We start from the raw sequence: 16,682 nt of genomic DNA, 5'->3' as shown, positions 1-16,682 counted from the left end.
CACCAGAAAATGCAGGTACGCTGGGTGCTGGATCAAATACAAACAGGCACAGAAGGCCGAGAACAAACAGTGTTAGTACATAAGAAGAGGGGGAGACAATTAGACCAGACACATCAGGGCAGGACAGACAGTTGAATAGTTGTGTCTCAATTCAGGGGCAGCATCCTTCAGAGGACCCGGTCCACACAGCCGAGGTCGGCTGCATCCTTCATCCGCTGTGAACACCAAGTGTGGTCCTCTTATGTCATCACCAGTTTGTCCCATCCTTACAGCCGTTGCTTAGCGACAGGTCTACAGACAAAAAAGTTGTTCGGTTGATTAAAAATTTTGAAAATATTTTTTTACCGTTAGTGGTTTGGTTGAGTACTTACATTTGAAAATAAATCCTAATGTTTTTGCTTCGCTTTTTGCCACAATTACCTCTTTCCAAATAGTTTGTCACAGGCAATGAATCATGGGATACCATGGACACCCCACCTGGTGGAGCCTCCATTACTTGGGGTGGGGGGTATGCATTTGCAATCTGTCTTCAAATGCAGCCTATCGAAGGATGCGGCCCCCGAATTGAGACACAGCCAATCACAGAAGCAGGAAACACAAGGGCAGGAATTGGGCATCTGAAATGAGATGGAGAAGTTACAGTCACCATAATAAAACATGACCTAGGATGTACAGCAAGACATGGCCTTAAATAAATCAGTTGTCTGTAGTTGTTCAATGGACCTCCGGATTGAAAACTGTGTGTGCGTGTGCTTGTTTGAGAGGATAAGTTTAGTGTTCAATGGTGGCTACAAGATAGGCTACAGGCTTCAGTAAGCTGAGGAAGACCCTGGATGGTAGATGATGAAGCAGGCTGCCGATAATGATGTCAGACCAACTGACTTACAGAGAAATGGTAAAAATTAACAAAACAAGGATGAGGTCACAGAATGAGGTCTTTCAGTCTAACCTAAGTGGGTTTCCACTTTACTGAACCCGTTATATTTTTCCTTCTGCAGCGCCTCTAAGAGAATAAACCTTCCTCTTCTGTCAGGTCCATCTCACAGTGCATTCACTGTCTGATTTTCACCTGGGACTCAGTCTTGTACTGAATGCACAAAAAACGTGCTGATCAGAGTTGTCCACTTCTTATTGATTAAAACAAGCTCCCGTAGACTCTAATGTTTTTTTCAAGAAATAGACCAACATTTTGGGGGAAAAAAATGTAATCTAGCTGACAGTTAGAAAAAGTCTATATTGCAGTTTTTACCACCCTTCTTGGTAAATGTAATACTAAAGCCGGCAGCCTGAGCTCAGCCTCTCCAGCAAAGTAAAATCCACCTAAAAGCAAATATAAAGTTCACAGATAAACATTTTAACATGTTTTATCATGTTTGTGTGATGCATAACCTTTAAACAGGACCGTTATCTCCGGATGGGTGGATGACATGACTGCCCTCAAAAAGTGAAGCCAAAGCATCTCAATCACCCCTAGTGGCTGGCTGCAGTATAGTTTATAAATCCCACCTTCCATTTTTGCAAATGGGCCTTGGACCAAACTTGAAATTCACAGAACTGATCACGTTTTTCTCAAAGATGTTTCTTATCATTTTAGGTCGTTCTTATTACACTGGTTCAAGTGCTATTTATTATTCACAAAAACTGGAATAAAAGTCATGATTGACAGCTGAGACTGTTGGTTGAGCATGTGTCTTGGTGGGACCTGGCTACTATGAGGATGGCAGCTTTCGTATCCAGGATATTTTGGCTTCATTTCTGGATGGTGAGAGAAAGTGGAGCCACGTCGACCATCTTTATACATAGTATATGGTTTTATCCTGTATCCAGTCTCTCTGTTAAGCTAAGTTATGTTTCTCTGGGGCCTAAACAATCCATCCATCCATCCATTTATTATCTATAAACTTATCCCTTAAGGGTCACAGGGAGAGTGGTATTGGTCCTCTAACTTTTGAATAAAGGAAATAGTTCCCAAATTGTCAAAATGACACTCTAAAGTTGTTAACTTTTTCCTCTCTGTTAGACATCATATATATATATTTTTATATTTATATTTATTTTATAAGTAAATATTTTTAACACACGAGTCCATGTATTTTTACATAAAAAACGTTTCTTAAGAATATAAAAAGAGGTTGAATTAATTTTATGGGAAAATACAGTTATGTTTGGACACAGATTGTCACGAAAGCTGTTTTCACACTGGACATTTTCTAGAGTTTGCCTTTCACATATGAAGAATAGAGCAGAAGATTGTCCTGGTTAGACACATTCACAACAACAGGAAAGTGTCCAGAACATTCAGGTGAGGGGTAAGTCCTGGGTAGTGCATGTAGGTAGTGCATGACATAAATATTGCAGCTGAAAGCACTGGCATCGACTCTTATCTCCAAAGCTCGAAGCTCTCCAATCTTGTCTTTCCAAGTTGAGATATAGGTCAGCTTCTTCTTTCATCTAGAGACATTTGTATTTGTCCTTTTTCCATCTGTCACATGTTAGAAACTTTCCTGACAGACCCACTCATTTTCAGAAAGAAGACGTGCAGTCTAATAAACTTTTTGCTGATGTGATGGTGCCAACAACGGACTCTCTGAGCCAAGTATGAGGCCTGAATGTGTTTGTATGTGTCTGTTGGGAGTGCATGTACTGTATGTGTGAATCTTCACCTCAGACGCGGTGCTCACGCAGCCTCCCGCAGCCTCCCGCTGGTCTCATGGTGCCCCCTGATAAGCTGGTGCTGCAGAGGGTTTCAGAATGATGCCAGTGGCGGTGGAATTAGCTCCCATTGTCATGATAATGACAGTGATACTCTTGCCCCGTCCAACTCAGACCAGCCCATTGTATGGAAACAGGAATGCAATTTCTCCTGCAGCAGTAACCGACAATCCTCTGTGTGAGTGAAAGGTCCCTAAATGACTCTCCATTCAGGCGAAGCTGAGGGGCCAGCAGCCAATTAAAGTGGGAGCAGCAGAACAGTGCCATCCCAGAGACCCAAAGCTGTCTCTAAACACACACACACACACACACACACACACACACACACACACACACACACACACACACACACACACACACACAAACACACATTAGCTGATGTGTTTAATTTTTTACAAAGAACATCTAATCTGCCCAACTATCTTTCTCTTTACAGACCTGATTCTTTTGGGGGCGTGCAGCCGGTTTGTGCTAAATGACTTAAGGACTCAAGAGCTATATCCAGCACCATGCACATGTGCACAGACTCAAAAACACCACTGGCTGGTTAGAAAAACACTTTAATACTATATTTGGGGAATAGTGGGACAGAGCTCCAGAGCAGAGTGGTGACACTCTCCAAACGCATCCATCCAACTCTTTGTGGTGTTGTTTATGGTATCAAACAGTCTCCTCTGGGTGTTTATCTGGCAGCTGAGGCAGAGTCACGATGAAGGGTGAAGGGTTTAGAAAGTGTTCACACTGCTGCGCTGCGAGTGAAGTGGATGAGAGCTGTGGGGCCCTGAGAGCCATGAGCTGAGAATAAGTCTACTGGGCCAGATAAAGTTTGTTTTTAAGCAAAAATAATCACCTGCCGCAGAACTGACGATTACTCAGAGATTCTCCTTGGACAAAAAAGAATAGAAAAAATAAAACTTCTTGAATGCCTCGTTTATTTTGAGGCCACCTTCCCTCCCAGACATTTTCTTTCTTCAGCTCCACCGCTACTTCTTATGCGTTTTCTCCATCTGAAAGCTCTGGAAGATGAAAACTTCCTATCATACTGTGATACATATATTTAAAATGAATATACACATCTATTATTTCCATTTGTAGTTCTACCTTGATGTCATGCTCTGGTGTTCAACACTTAATTTGTCCCTGCAGCCATTTCAGTCTTTTCCTGTGATCAGATGGAGATTAACTTGTTTAATTCACAATAGTTTATTTGTATGTATTGCTTAAATAACATGCAAGCTCAAACACCCACTTAGGCATTAAAATAAATTCAACAAATGTTTGCAAAAAAAATGAAAAATCCAGATTCAACTGTTGTAGGAATTCATTCTCTCTTTTTTCAAAATTAAAACCCAAGATCAAGATCTTAACAAATATCAAACTATTGAAAGTACTGGCAGAGCAGTCTAACAATGTTGGTTTTAGTCTTTGCTTGGGTTTCAATGACAAAAAGAAATATACAGAATAACATCAACTTTATCCTTTCATTCATTTGTATTGCACCTCCTGATAATCGAATGAGCCAAGTGAGAGCGATTGATGAGGTTTAGAGCACGCGATAGACACGAAACTGGAAAACATCTCAGGAGGAATAAAAGAAAAGAGAAAATGACACTGAAGACATGTCAACCTTGGAGGACTGTGCTAAACAAAGATATGTGATTTCCGCATTGGAAATGTACTTCCCGTCCTGCCTCCTGCATACTCTACCCAGGAGCCTGAATGTTCCTGTTGTCGTGTACTTGTCTGACCTAAACACGCTCCTGCTGCGTTCTTCACATGTGAGAGACAAACTCTGGAAACTTCTGGAGTTCATGTGTCATGTAAGACAGATTTAAAGGACAGTATAAATATCCTACACCATATTGATTAACGTATGTGTAGCAACAGACGTATCCGTCCATCAGACAAGACACTGGTTTAGATGAAAACTCTCATAAGACAAGATTATCTCTTTTTACTGTAAATAGAGCTCTTATGTGTTTAAGCATCGTGTGATCATCACTGAAAGCTGCAATCAGTCTCTAATTGTCTCTCTTTACATCTCGAAGAGGAAATCCAGCTGCACTGTGGGTTCTGATGACAGAGGAGGACGACCAGTAACCGTGTGTGTTTATGAAGAGAGGTGGATGATGCTTGAGGACAGAATTACCGGGTGATTTGTAATCATGCGAACAAATCACGTAAGGATTGCGTTAAGTACTCGCTTCATGTCTCCATCTGCTTGTCTCCTCTATTTACTAGAACAGGGCTGCTTTTTTCATCTCTGCCGTGCTCCTTGTTTGTGAGTGCTGCCACTGGCATTTCTCTATCAATGGCAGATTGAGAGCAAATAACACAAGGGCATTCAAAGAGTCTCTATTGTTTGGGTAAGATTGAATTAAGATGATGAATTCTATTTGAGCCATTTATTCTTTTCTAACTTTTACAGCTGTAACAAATTCAAATAGACAAAGACAAAGTATTAGAAAACATACTTATCAGAGTTTCATATATGAACTGTTTAATTTTACATCAAACCAATATTGAGACTAGTCAGACTGCAGTCATTATTCTTCCCCTCTTCAATCACCATTATTTCTCTGTCCTCTCTCTCTCTCTCCCCACCCCCCTCTCTCCCTCTGTCTCTGCTGCTGGCTTTGTCTTTTTCATTTTCTCTTTTCAGTGCCGTCAGTATTGAGCGGCCCACAGCATTTGGATGCAAGATGAACTTTGATAAGAGTTAATGAGAACGCAGCATTGTGCGGGCAAAGAATGGCTCGGGCTGCACTCAAGAGCCTCCTCACCAGGAAATGGACCGCAAAGAGCCACAGTCACCCACTCCTCCAGGTATGGAGGAGGAGAGGAGAGCGGAGGAGAGGCAAGGAGAGGAGAGGAGTGTCATTGTAAGATAATGTGTAGGACCCATAAGCAGTTGAGCATCAACAACAAGGAGTTCAGACACCAGAATGGATGTTGGTACCTTCAATGATGATGGCACAGTGATAAAACCACTCCTTTAAACAGCTTCTTTGACCATATATGGGATCTTCTACAATCGAATCCAATCTATCACTACTAAATCACTGAAGTCTTTATAAGAGACCTGCTACAAGACATGTCTTTCAACATTAAACTAAAGAAAAGGAATATAAAATGAATAAGACATTTACAACCATAATCCATTGACACATTTCAACCCTCATAAAACAAGCTGACATTTGAAATCCAGCCACCTTAAATTCTTTTTTATTTATCATGCATGCATTTGACAAAAAGATCAGCACTAAAGTTCTGCCTTGATAAGCTACAGCAGCCTCTTTCTGGTGAGCTCTGTGTTACTATAATCTGCTGTCAACATCTTATGGGGGAGAGCAATGTTCACACATCACAAAGATACCTCACCGTTATTTTTTTTGTCATAGTGGTTGTAAAGCAGTTTTGTACATTATGTGGCAAAGGTGCAATTATTTCCCGGAAACGTTTGCCTTGGGAAATATATCCGTCAGAGGAACTGCATCAGTTAGAACTGCATCCAAAATGACTGGTTATTCACTCTCCTCAATCTACGAGACTGGTCTCTGCTGTCAGAGAAAACTCTTACCTAGAGTTTCCCTTGAAATTGCCTCTGGGAAAGGATGCAACAACTTGGGTTCAAAATGTACTGATTTTAGAGAAGCCTTTACAGCTAGAGATATACTGCTTGAGAATGAAAGAGAGCTGCAGACAGTTTATACAGTTGAATTTAAGATGAAATGTACTTTTAATCTATTTGCCTAGTTGGATTCTTCATCATAATCTAATGATCTTATTTGGACTCTTAGTTTGGGCCATGGACTGTATATAATGACTGACGGTGCACCTCCTCTTCCTCCCACTTTCCAGAACTGAAGGAAGAAACTTCTTTGATGCCAATGCTGTCGCTTGTGCACTTGAAGCCAAATTCTGTGTAATACCGATTAGTAGTACCAACAAAACACACACTTGACCAATTGTGATTCAGCATCAGCTTTCAATCGTGACATTTTATTGCACCAGGTAACAAACTAAGACATTCATCTATGTGATAGAAACTACCTTAAAATGACAGAAACCATCTTAGAGAGGAATATATTCGAGGTACTTTGACTTTTTAATTTGGTCCATGTCCCATCCATTAACATGGAGGAGGCAGACTTTATGACCTACATTGCAGCCAGCAAACATGGCGATCAAGGTACTCTGCCTTCACTTCAGGGGAGCAGGCAAGTCTTCCATCTTTATAAAGGGTTCATTATTTAGTTATTTCCTTTTTTACTTTGTAGTTGCTCACCTAGCTTCACTTCCTGTCTTTGTCCCATCTATCCCTTCCTTCTTGTGTATATAGTTTGTGCTCAGAGTTGCTCTTTGTCATTTTGTTTGTTTGTCTCCCCAGTTACAATTCCTTGTGTCTGTTCAGTTCAGTTCATCTTTCCTCTTCATCCTCATTCTTCTGTTGAACTCCCAGGTGATTCCTCGAGCCTTCTACTTGTTTCTTCATTCAATTTTTTGGACTTCACTGCCTGATACCTGTCTACCAGAGACAGTAAGCCTGTTTATTTATTGAATATTCTTTACTGCATCAACCTGCCTTATTGCCTGGAGTCTGCATTTTGTGTCCTGTAAACCATGCAACACATTCGTGAGATGTGATGCATTGTAGCATTTTGTATTGTGTTGCCTATATGTCTTGTTTTCATGCAAAACACATTTTCTACTATATTTTTTAGTCAAATAAAATCAACTCAATTTAAGTTTTTTAATTAAACCATTTATCTAAGAGGAGACAGAAAGGGATGGTAGAAGCAGAACAAGATGTAGTGTGGAGGGAGAAGAGAGGTGCATGAGCAGACTGAGAAATGAACCAACGGAAAAAACACGTGAAAAAATATCAGTATAATGAGAGATAAAATGAAAGAATCTGGAGAGGAGGCAGTAGTGCTTGACAACAGCGGGGTCTTTGTCACCATCCACTGATGAGAAGTGTCCTATACCAGCAAGAGAAGAGGAGATAAGAGATCAGGAGGCAAACGAATGGAGCATCTTGAGGAGGCTGCAGATAAATGATTAAGTGAAGAGTTGAGAGAGGAGAGAGGCGAGAGCATCTCATGGATGTCATATCGTAATTGAAAATGACAGCTTCAATTAAAAATGTCCAAATTAAAAATCATTCCACCCATTTCCTAATTAAAAGCGTATCGACTGATAGTTTTGACTCATTAACTTCAAAGAGCGATGCAGCCTGGCGGAGCTGCGTGGTGGAAGTGTGTCATTTGCTGAATGGAGAAGGAGCGGAGCAAAGGATGAAGAGGACTGATGTGTCGGGTGAGAACAATCTGCTGCAATGATTTTCTGTGTGTGTGAGAGACAGAGCTGTTGGTCAGTAGATGAGTGGTTAAATAATCATTCAGTATTGTCATGGAGGCAGTTAGGAGGTTGACAGAAAGCAGAACGCATACAAATCGAAATGCCAATTATTAAAAAAAAAAAAGATCAGTCTCCCATTTCTGCTTTTCTGACCTGACACAGCCGACACTGATACAAACTCTCTCCTTTTAAAAAGCCAAGCAACAAACACATACACACACACAATGATCTTGATGCACCACCAGAAGGTGGAACAATATAACAACGCTAACAGAGTAACATGAGCAATTGTCCCCCTCCAAGTCTGATGATGTCTCACACAGCATCCCAGAGTATCTCCCTCCACTTGAGTCACCCATTCCAAAAGCACATCATCCATGAATGGCTAGACTTGCTGTCACTCTCTATGTGACATGCAGGTGTTTGCGTCCTTTTCGATAGTGAAGCCTTGAATATGCATTCCTAAATCAGGTTGTGTCATTACATCTTGCCACTGGTGTAATACGCAAAAGAGTTAGAGTTTGGTGCCTCTTTCTCTGGGGCATCTGAATTAGATATGAAAGTTCATGACGTAGACACTACAATGTACTAGATGGTCCTTTATCTATAACCTGACCTTGGGTATTGAGAGTGAAGGGGAGTGTGTGTGGAATTAGACAGGCACTATTCTTCTAATGGTGTACAGATGGAATGTTACATGTAATGTGTGAGCATGGTCGAAAACCCCTCAACAGTACCCAGTCCCACAGATTTGACTGACAAGAAGCGAATTAATTGCATTAGCTTTTAAGATTAGCTGGATTGTAAATTACACATTTTTGGCCCTGATCAAAACCCAGATTTTTGGAGGTGACGGCTCAGCTTTAGTCATCCAAACATTTGAGGATTTCTGGCAGTGCACAGGGTCATTTAGAGAAATAAAAGAAAAAGGATCAAGGATATTTTGAAATCACTTCTAATAGGGACTTCAGTAATTCAGAGTGATGTCCTCTCCATTACAACACAGCTCCCTGACATGCAGAACTTCCCTAAGATAATAGAAAAAAAACTGTTAAAATTTAATGCATCTTAAAATTCACTTGATAAATTGTTGTTTCTAAAATAACTCTTTTCTGTTGATAGATATTTTCAGGTCTATGTTTCTAATCTTTCCATCCTTTAGTATACTACATACTATGCTATGTATGGAAAATCTATAGCTGCTTCATTTTTAACATTCGTAGGACTTTTTGCAAATCCCAACGTGTAACTTTAATAATATAACTAGTCCACACAGGACGTGATCAATGCATGGTTCATTTTTAGGAATATGATTCCTTTGGTTTGGAATACTAGAGGGATTCTTGTTTTTGTGTTACACTCTCAAGCTTCTCTAAAGCAGCTTTCAGACTTACACTGAACATCCTGACATTTTCTGTGGCTGTATTTGAAAACACTGTCCACGTTAGTTGCTCCTGTAATTTTTTAGGCAAATGTTTCAGCAGGGGAAGCTCTCAAACACTATAAACTAGACGTTGGTGGAGACCAAAAACAGAGCTAAAAGAGAATGTATATTTTGACTCAGATCGATCAGGCAGCCGGAGAACTGACTCAAAATGAATGATAATGATACTTCATATTAGCAGAACTGTTAACTCTAATAATCACAGTTGTATCTATTTTTAAGTTTGCTGGTCAAAGACTACAAACTGCTTGAGAATTGAACTATTCATTAATAAACAGGACTCTGAGATTTCAAAAGCATAAACACTTTGCTAAGTCTTACTTGGTTTTGAATCAAATTGAAAATGCTTCATAATATTTGATAATATTTACTTGAATACTACAATTCTACACTTTCCAGAAGTTTATCCACAGTGCTGATCATTTCAGGTCTGACCCCATTCAAAATAATTTACTTGTGCCTTATACATTTGCATTATGATATACTTTTAAAGATTATTCAACTCCATATAGAATCAGGGGTTGATGTACTGATGTATAGTCATATATTCTTCAGTGATTAAGGGATTTCATCATTATTCTGTATGTGTAGCTTGTTCAACATCCCACAGCTCCTGCTGCAGAAAACAATTTCTGCAGGTCATAGAGAGATAATGATCAGTCAGTGAATATGCGCACATGAAAGCAAATATTTTATGAACATGTCATCTGATGTTTTTAAGCACTTTCATGTTCCCTCTGTGGTGTTTTGTTCCTGTGTGTTTCCATGTGTTTCTCTCTGCTCTGCCTTCTGTCAGGCTCACTGGCTGACGCTGAAACGTCCGGTTAGTTAAGAGGGGTTTTTTTCTCCGTTTTTTTCATCACAGTTGGGCAGTCTCAGTGAACAAGCTTATCCTTGACAACGAAAGATAGGGTGGTGGGGGATGATGAATGGGCCTGTTAGAGAATGCTGCTCATTTCAGCCACACACGTTCCGTCTGTCTCGCGGCAGGAGACCAGGAGAGAGGCACTAAAACGGAGTTAACTGAGTTTCACACTCTCACTATTTCTGAGCATAATTGAATTGTCCTTCTAATAACTCATCAGAGACGGGCCAATTTAGTTGGATTATCCTCAGAAGAACCTGCACTGCTGCTCCTAGTTGAGTCAGTTATCTTTGTTCAAAACATCACAAGGTTGGAAACAGTGTATGTGTGTTCTGTGTCTGAGAGACGCTCCAGGGAGAGAGACCCTCATCCAGAACGCAGATCAAACTGGACAGAGGCCACTGTTATCTCACATTCAAATGGTCAACACTGAAACCGAAATGTAGCAACAAAGACACAGTGTGATTCTATGTTTTACATCACACTACATTCACTTACATTTTCCACAGCAAGAAGATGAGACTCTGAGGTTCTAGATTCTTCTCCGTCCATCCATCATAATGGGGGGAGCAGGAGCTTATCACAGTTTACAATGGACGAGAGGCAGGGCACACCCTGGACAGGTCATCAGTATTGAACACGGGGCTGACATGCAGAGGCCTGGTCTTCATCCCGAACCGAAATTGCTCATCCAATTGTGCAGCCGTTACCTAGCAACAGAGCTATAGACTAAAATGTTCTTCAGTTGATAAAAAACGCTGAACATAAAACATGTTTAACAATAGATGTTTGGTTGAGTACTTAGGTTTGAAAATATATGTTTTTGCCTCACTTGCTGCCACCATTACCTTTTTGAAAAACAGTTGGTCAAGTAAGCGCAATGAATCATGGGATATTTCGGGCTGGGAAGGATCACCAGGTGGGTGCGTGGAGCCTCCATTGCTCGGGGGTGGAGGGACCATTGGGTAGGATGCATTTGTCAGAGCCTTTGAGTTTTAACAGTCCAGTCGCAACGCTGTGATGTATTCAGTCTTCAAATGCAGCCTGTGGTCAATTTAGAGTCTCTGATTAAACTAACCCCAATCTGCATGTTTTTAGACTGTGGGAGTACCCGCAGCAAACCCATGTGAACACAGGGGAGCATGCAAACTCCACACAGAAAAAGGAACCGGAATTCGAACCGACAACCTTCTTGCTGAGAGGCGACAGCACTCAGTACCACTTTACTGATTCTTCTCCATTTTATCAAATTTTTGAAACTTTCACATCTTTACAAATGCAATCAATACATCCCCATACCGATGCACAATGAAAAAAGAGGCTGCTCCTAAAAAATGTTTTTATTGAACAAGAGTGTGTTCAAGAGCTGAAGGCCAGCAGGCAAAGCAGAGTGTGTGAATGAGGTGCCAGTTAATGCCTTGTGAAATGTGTAGCTGGCCTGCAGGCCACTTATCATCAGCCCGGCCGGTTCATGAATTCATTCTGCCACAGTTACCTAGAACTCAAAACAGGGGGAAAATTTCTCCACCTGGGTACTGTCACACTGATGAAGCACTGCCTTGTGTATTCACCACTGATCACACATACCACTACCTGTGTGCACACAAACAAACAGGCATGAGTGCGTGAGCATCCACATTTGCACAAAAACACAACACAGACACACACACACAGGCTCCGACCCAGACTCTCTCTGTCCAGTTGAGTTTGCAGGTCCAGTGGCAGAACGTAATGAGGTTTTCACACTGAGACACTTCAGTTAGAGAGTGGTGGGGGAGGACTGTGAGTGCATGCGTGCATGTGTGCGTGCGTGCGTGTGTAAATCTGTTTACACAATCACATTATGTGGGCTTGTATTCTTGGGGCCAAAAAGTCCCCATGCCGTAAATGATTCGATTTTAAGGTGAACACATGTTTAAGCTAAGGTTAAGGTTAGACTAAGGGAATGGGCACACATGCACAAATGAATATGCATGAATGTGTGTGTGAATGTTGAACTCCATGTGAAGCCACTCTGCAATTTGCCAAGCCACAGGAAGTGAATGTTTTTTTGCCTCCTCCCTCGCACAGATTGGAATGCCACTGATAAATTTGAGTATATGTGACTAAGGCCTAAGTCTCCAGGAAATCAATGCAAGTCAAAAGTAATGTCCTCTGAAGTCATGGAGACACAAGCATGTGTGTGTGTGTGTGTGTGTGTGTGTGTGTGTTCGGGGCTCATGAGAAGTGACAGAGAAAGAAGGGGAAAGAATGAGGAAAGGCACTCAATGATAATATATGAGCTGTCTGCAGTGCTCCATGGTGGAGGGAAAGAGTGCAGTGGTGCATTTAAAAAGAAGATTATCATGTCAAGATACAGTAATACCTCGCTGAACACTGATTTTCATTGGGTGTTGATTCTGTGCTCTGTCTGTCTGGAGCAGGAGCACTAAGCAGGAGAGGAGGGTGTGTGTGTGTGTGTGTGTGTGTGTGTGTGTGTGTGTGTGTGTGTGTGGGACGTGCTGGCTCTATAGGTCGTTTTATAAAGTCACAGAGCTGAGTTAAAACAAGACACAACCACTGATTGTTTCCTCTGTGTCTCATGCAACTACACTGCCTCTTCATGATTATCAATGATCTTGGTGAAAACACTGAGACAATGTGAAAAGTGTCACTCATAGTGATGAACCTACAGAGGATCCATGTTTTATTTTCATATTCTCTTTAATATTTTGCAGATTCATGAATCGGTTTTTCGGTCACTTTCGAGACATGTCATTAAAAATGATTCCTATGTATAGTGATTAAAAAAAGAATGCAGTCAGAGTTACGATATGTTCCCTCCAAAATATGACTGCTGTTCTATTGCACATACATGTTTTGTGTTTAGTCAGCTAATTACATACATTTTATACAGTGTATACACACTATATGCAGAATAAAATATAAATATATTAAATATATTTGGACTGGATTATAAGGGCAACTCAGTAGAGTTCAAGTTCCTCAACGAATCCACATTTAAAATGAATCCACATTTAAATCTAGATCTGGATTTTTATCTGCACCAAATTTTACACATTCCTACATTTCAGTCCCCTAAACATGTCCGATTTTATTCATCAGGATCCATGAATTATTCTCTGAGAAACTGGCGATCCAGAACCCACACCAAACTCCTTCCACCAAGTTTCATGATATCCGCACAGTAGTTACGGCGTAATCCTACTAACAAACAGAGGGACAAGCAAACCAATAAACATAGAAGAAAACATGAACCCTTTAGCCGAGGTAATACAAATATACAGAAACAGAACAGCAGGACCTTGTCTTGAAGTGAAAGTTAATCTTCATATAAAGAGCAGGCCTGTGCTAATGTCCACAGTTCCATTTGGTTTTCTGTGCTTTGTGTTTACTTTTTCAGAGAGTGCATCTCAACACCGCAGAGACATTGGTTTGTGTTTTTTTACTGATGCAGCTGAACATTTCTGATGTCATTTCTTCCACCTTTTCCAGGGCGCAGAACAAAGAAATAATAAAACTGTTTACATTAGATAACAAAAGCCTGGTCAATAATAAATGAGGCAAAATAACTTTCTTTTTAATTTCCCAGTTCTAATTTAATTGAGTTCTGATACCAGAGTGACCTCTATTTAATTATATCAGCTCTTTGTTGTTTTGTCTTCATGCTCCAATTCTCAACTTGTTAGTAGTAGTAGTTTTACCACAATTGAAACTTGAAAATCAATATTAAAGAGGTAATGGTATTCATGACAATTCAGTCATGACTTGACTTTAAATCACTGCAGCAGTAGTAAGCAGTTTCACTATAAATAAGAAAAAAGACATATGGGTTGAGAGTCTAGCACTGATTTCTCAAGGTCCTGTTTTAAGCCGATGTTAAAAAAACAAGTTTTTTTGGAGGGCCCATGTGCCGACATTTCTTTTTTAGTTTTTAGTCATTAGGAGCTGACTGCTGAACCTCAGCACGACTGCCTCCCTGTGAGAGTTCATCAACAGTATAACAGCCCAGAGCCTATGTGGGCTTTGAAATGTGGTCAATTTGTCAGTTGGCTAACCACAGTTTGAGGACTTCGGCTAAAACAAACCTTTTTCTGCAGCTTTACAGCCGAGTTCATTACAAAAAACTGCTTAATTTCCCATTTACTTGGTAAAAACAATTAGAACCAGTTTCAACAAGTAGCTACGTTTATCAATAACGTTCGTGAAATAAGGTATAACACAAAAATATTCAATATTTTTAGCATCTTCAACCTGAATGCTGATAAGGTCCAAGCCTGCTGTATACTGCATATAAACTCTAGGTTTTTTCCAAGAGTTTTTTTCTTTTTCCATATTCCTCATTATTTCCCCCTGTTTCCTGTACTTTTAAACTCATTACAGCCATTTTCTGAGACTGCAGGCTAATTTCCTCTCTCTTTATGCTTCCACCCTCCCCCTCAGCCCTCTCTGTTTTGGTGAGTCAGTCTACTGGGCTGCATCAAGCCGAGTTCTGCTCCACTTCCTCCTTCCCTCCCTACTGTCCCTCTACCACCATCCCAACCCCCTCACCTCTCATCTGTTTTAACTCCTCCGACAGAACCCAAATGCACTTATCTGCAAGTACTGCATGAACTCAGAGCCATTCACAAATGAAACCTTCTACAGTTGGGAAGATTATAGATAGTGAGTGTTTTTATTAAGTTTGGTGTGTTCTCACACATATGTTATGTAAAGAACTGTTAGTGGTTTCCTGTTTGTGTCACAAAACCTCCAGGTAGAAGACTGGGCCATGCTGCAGGTTTAGAATGAATGGTCACAGTGCAAACTGTGGTTCATGTGACGCCTACAGGCCGATCCATCACCCAAACCGCTTATCACTTGAGGGTGGCAGAGGGGGCTGGATCAATCCCAGCTGACATTGGGTGAGAGGCGGGGTACAACCATGGACACATCAGTGTGGATATGTTGGACCTACAGACAAAGACCCTGATCCTAGTGGACTGTGGGAGGACGCTGGAGAAAACCCACATAGACATGGGAAGAACATGAAAACACAGAAAAGCTGGGAATCAAACCAGAAACTTTCTTGTTGGAAGGTCACAGTGCCAACCACTGCTCCACTCTGCTGCCAGGCTTTGCCTTTCACATAGAACATCGCTTCATTTTTTTATTTTCCTGCATTCAGGCTTCCACATTGTACTTCAGGTGATTTTTATATTGTGCATATACACTGAAATGACGCCACATGCCAAAAGTGGCCTTTATAGATTGTATCACTGCTGCCGTTCAAGGTTTGACACTATGTCCTCCAGTGGCTGCATGGAAGAAATTCTCTCTGGATCACAGGATATCTTTCTGAGGATACATCTCACTCTTCTAATCAATCAGTGGTGCACACGAGGTGATGAACTGTGACAGGAAAGGGTGGGCTGCTGTGACACCACTGGCATCCATTTATTTTTGTAATATAATTGATCTATATGAAGAATTTCAGCTGTTCCAACATGTTTCACTGTTATATTGACAATATTCACTGATGTGTTTCCTAAAATTTCTCAGATCAAGTTGTTTTTACTGTTTTTATTTATTTACACTGACCAAAGCCTTACCTCATCACAACCTCATCACAACCTTTGCAAAGAGGTGGACACCCATTATAATAAATAATAAATAACATAAAGCATCATAATGTGTTATTATCTACGCCATGTTTTATGCCATGTTTTTATTGTGCCAATATAACTTCATGTTCATCTTGGTTCAAATATTTTCACTCATGACTGACTGATGTCACAAAAAAAACTACAGCTAACTACATTTGTTCGCATCAGCTTTAAAACAATAAAGCTCTTTATATCTCAAACATTCACGTTAGTTTCACATTATATATTCTCTAAATCTGTGTTATTGTACCTTACAGGCCGATGGCCCAGGGCTAATTTGATGCCTTGTCACACCACTCAGACCACAGTTACCCAAGGGTTAACAGCTTAATAAGGCACTTGTGCCTGGGTTAAGTGTAGTGTGAAAAGAGGTAATAATCATTTTGGAGTTGACTAAGATTAAACTTTGGCTTGCAGCCAGTCCTACCCTGTGTTGGTTGTTAAAGAAGCTAATTAAACCCACATGAAAGCTTCTCCTTGGGAGCCAGAGAGATTAAACCCCCTCAGGTGAATTCTCTCCTCAAACACTGCACAACAAAACTTTAACGATTAGACAGCACGCACACTTTACAACATGTAAAAAGTGACTGTGTGTTTGCTAGTGCTGATCAAATGTTATCAAGATCACAGTGATGGAAATAATGTGGTGATATGT

Source organism: Paralichthys olivaceus, chromosome 1, assembly GCF_024713975.1.
Source record: "Paralichthys olivaceus isolate ysfri-2021 chromosome 1, ASM2471397v2, whole genome shotgun sequence".
Lineage (NCBI taxonomy): Eukaryota > Metazoa > Chordata > Actinopteri > Pleuronectiformes > Paralichthyidae > Paralichthys > Paralichthys olivaceus.
The sequence above is the reverse complement of the archived record's forward strand: the minus strand, read 5'-3'. Positions refer to the sequence as shown.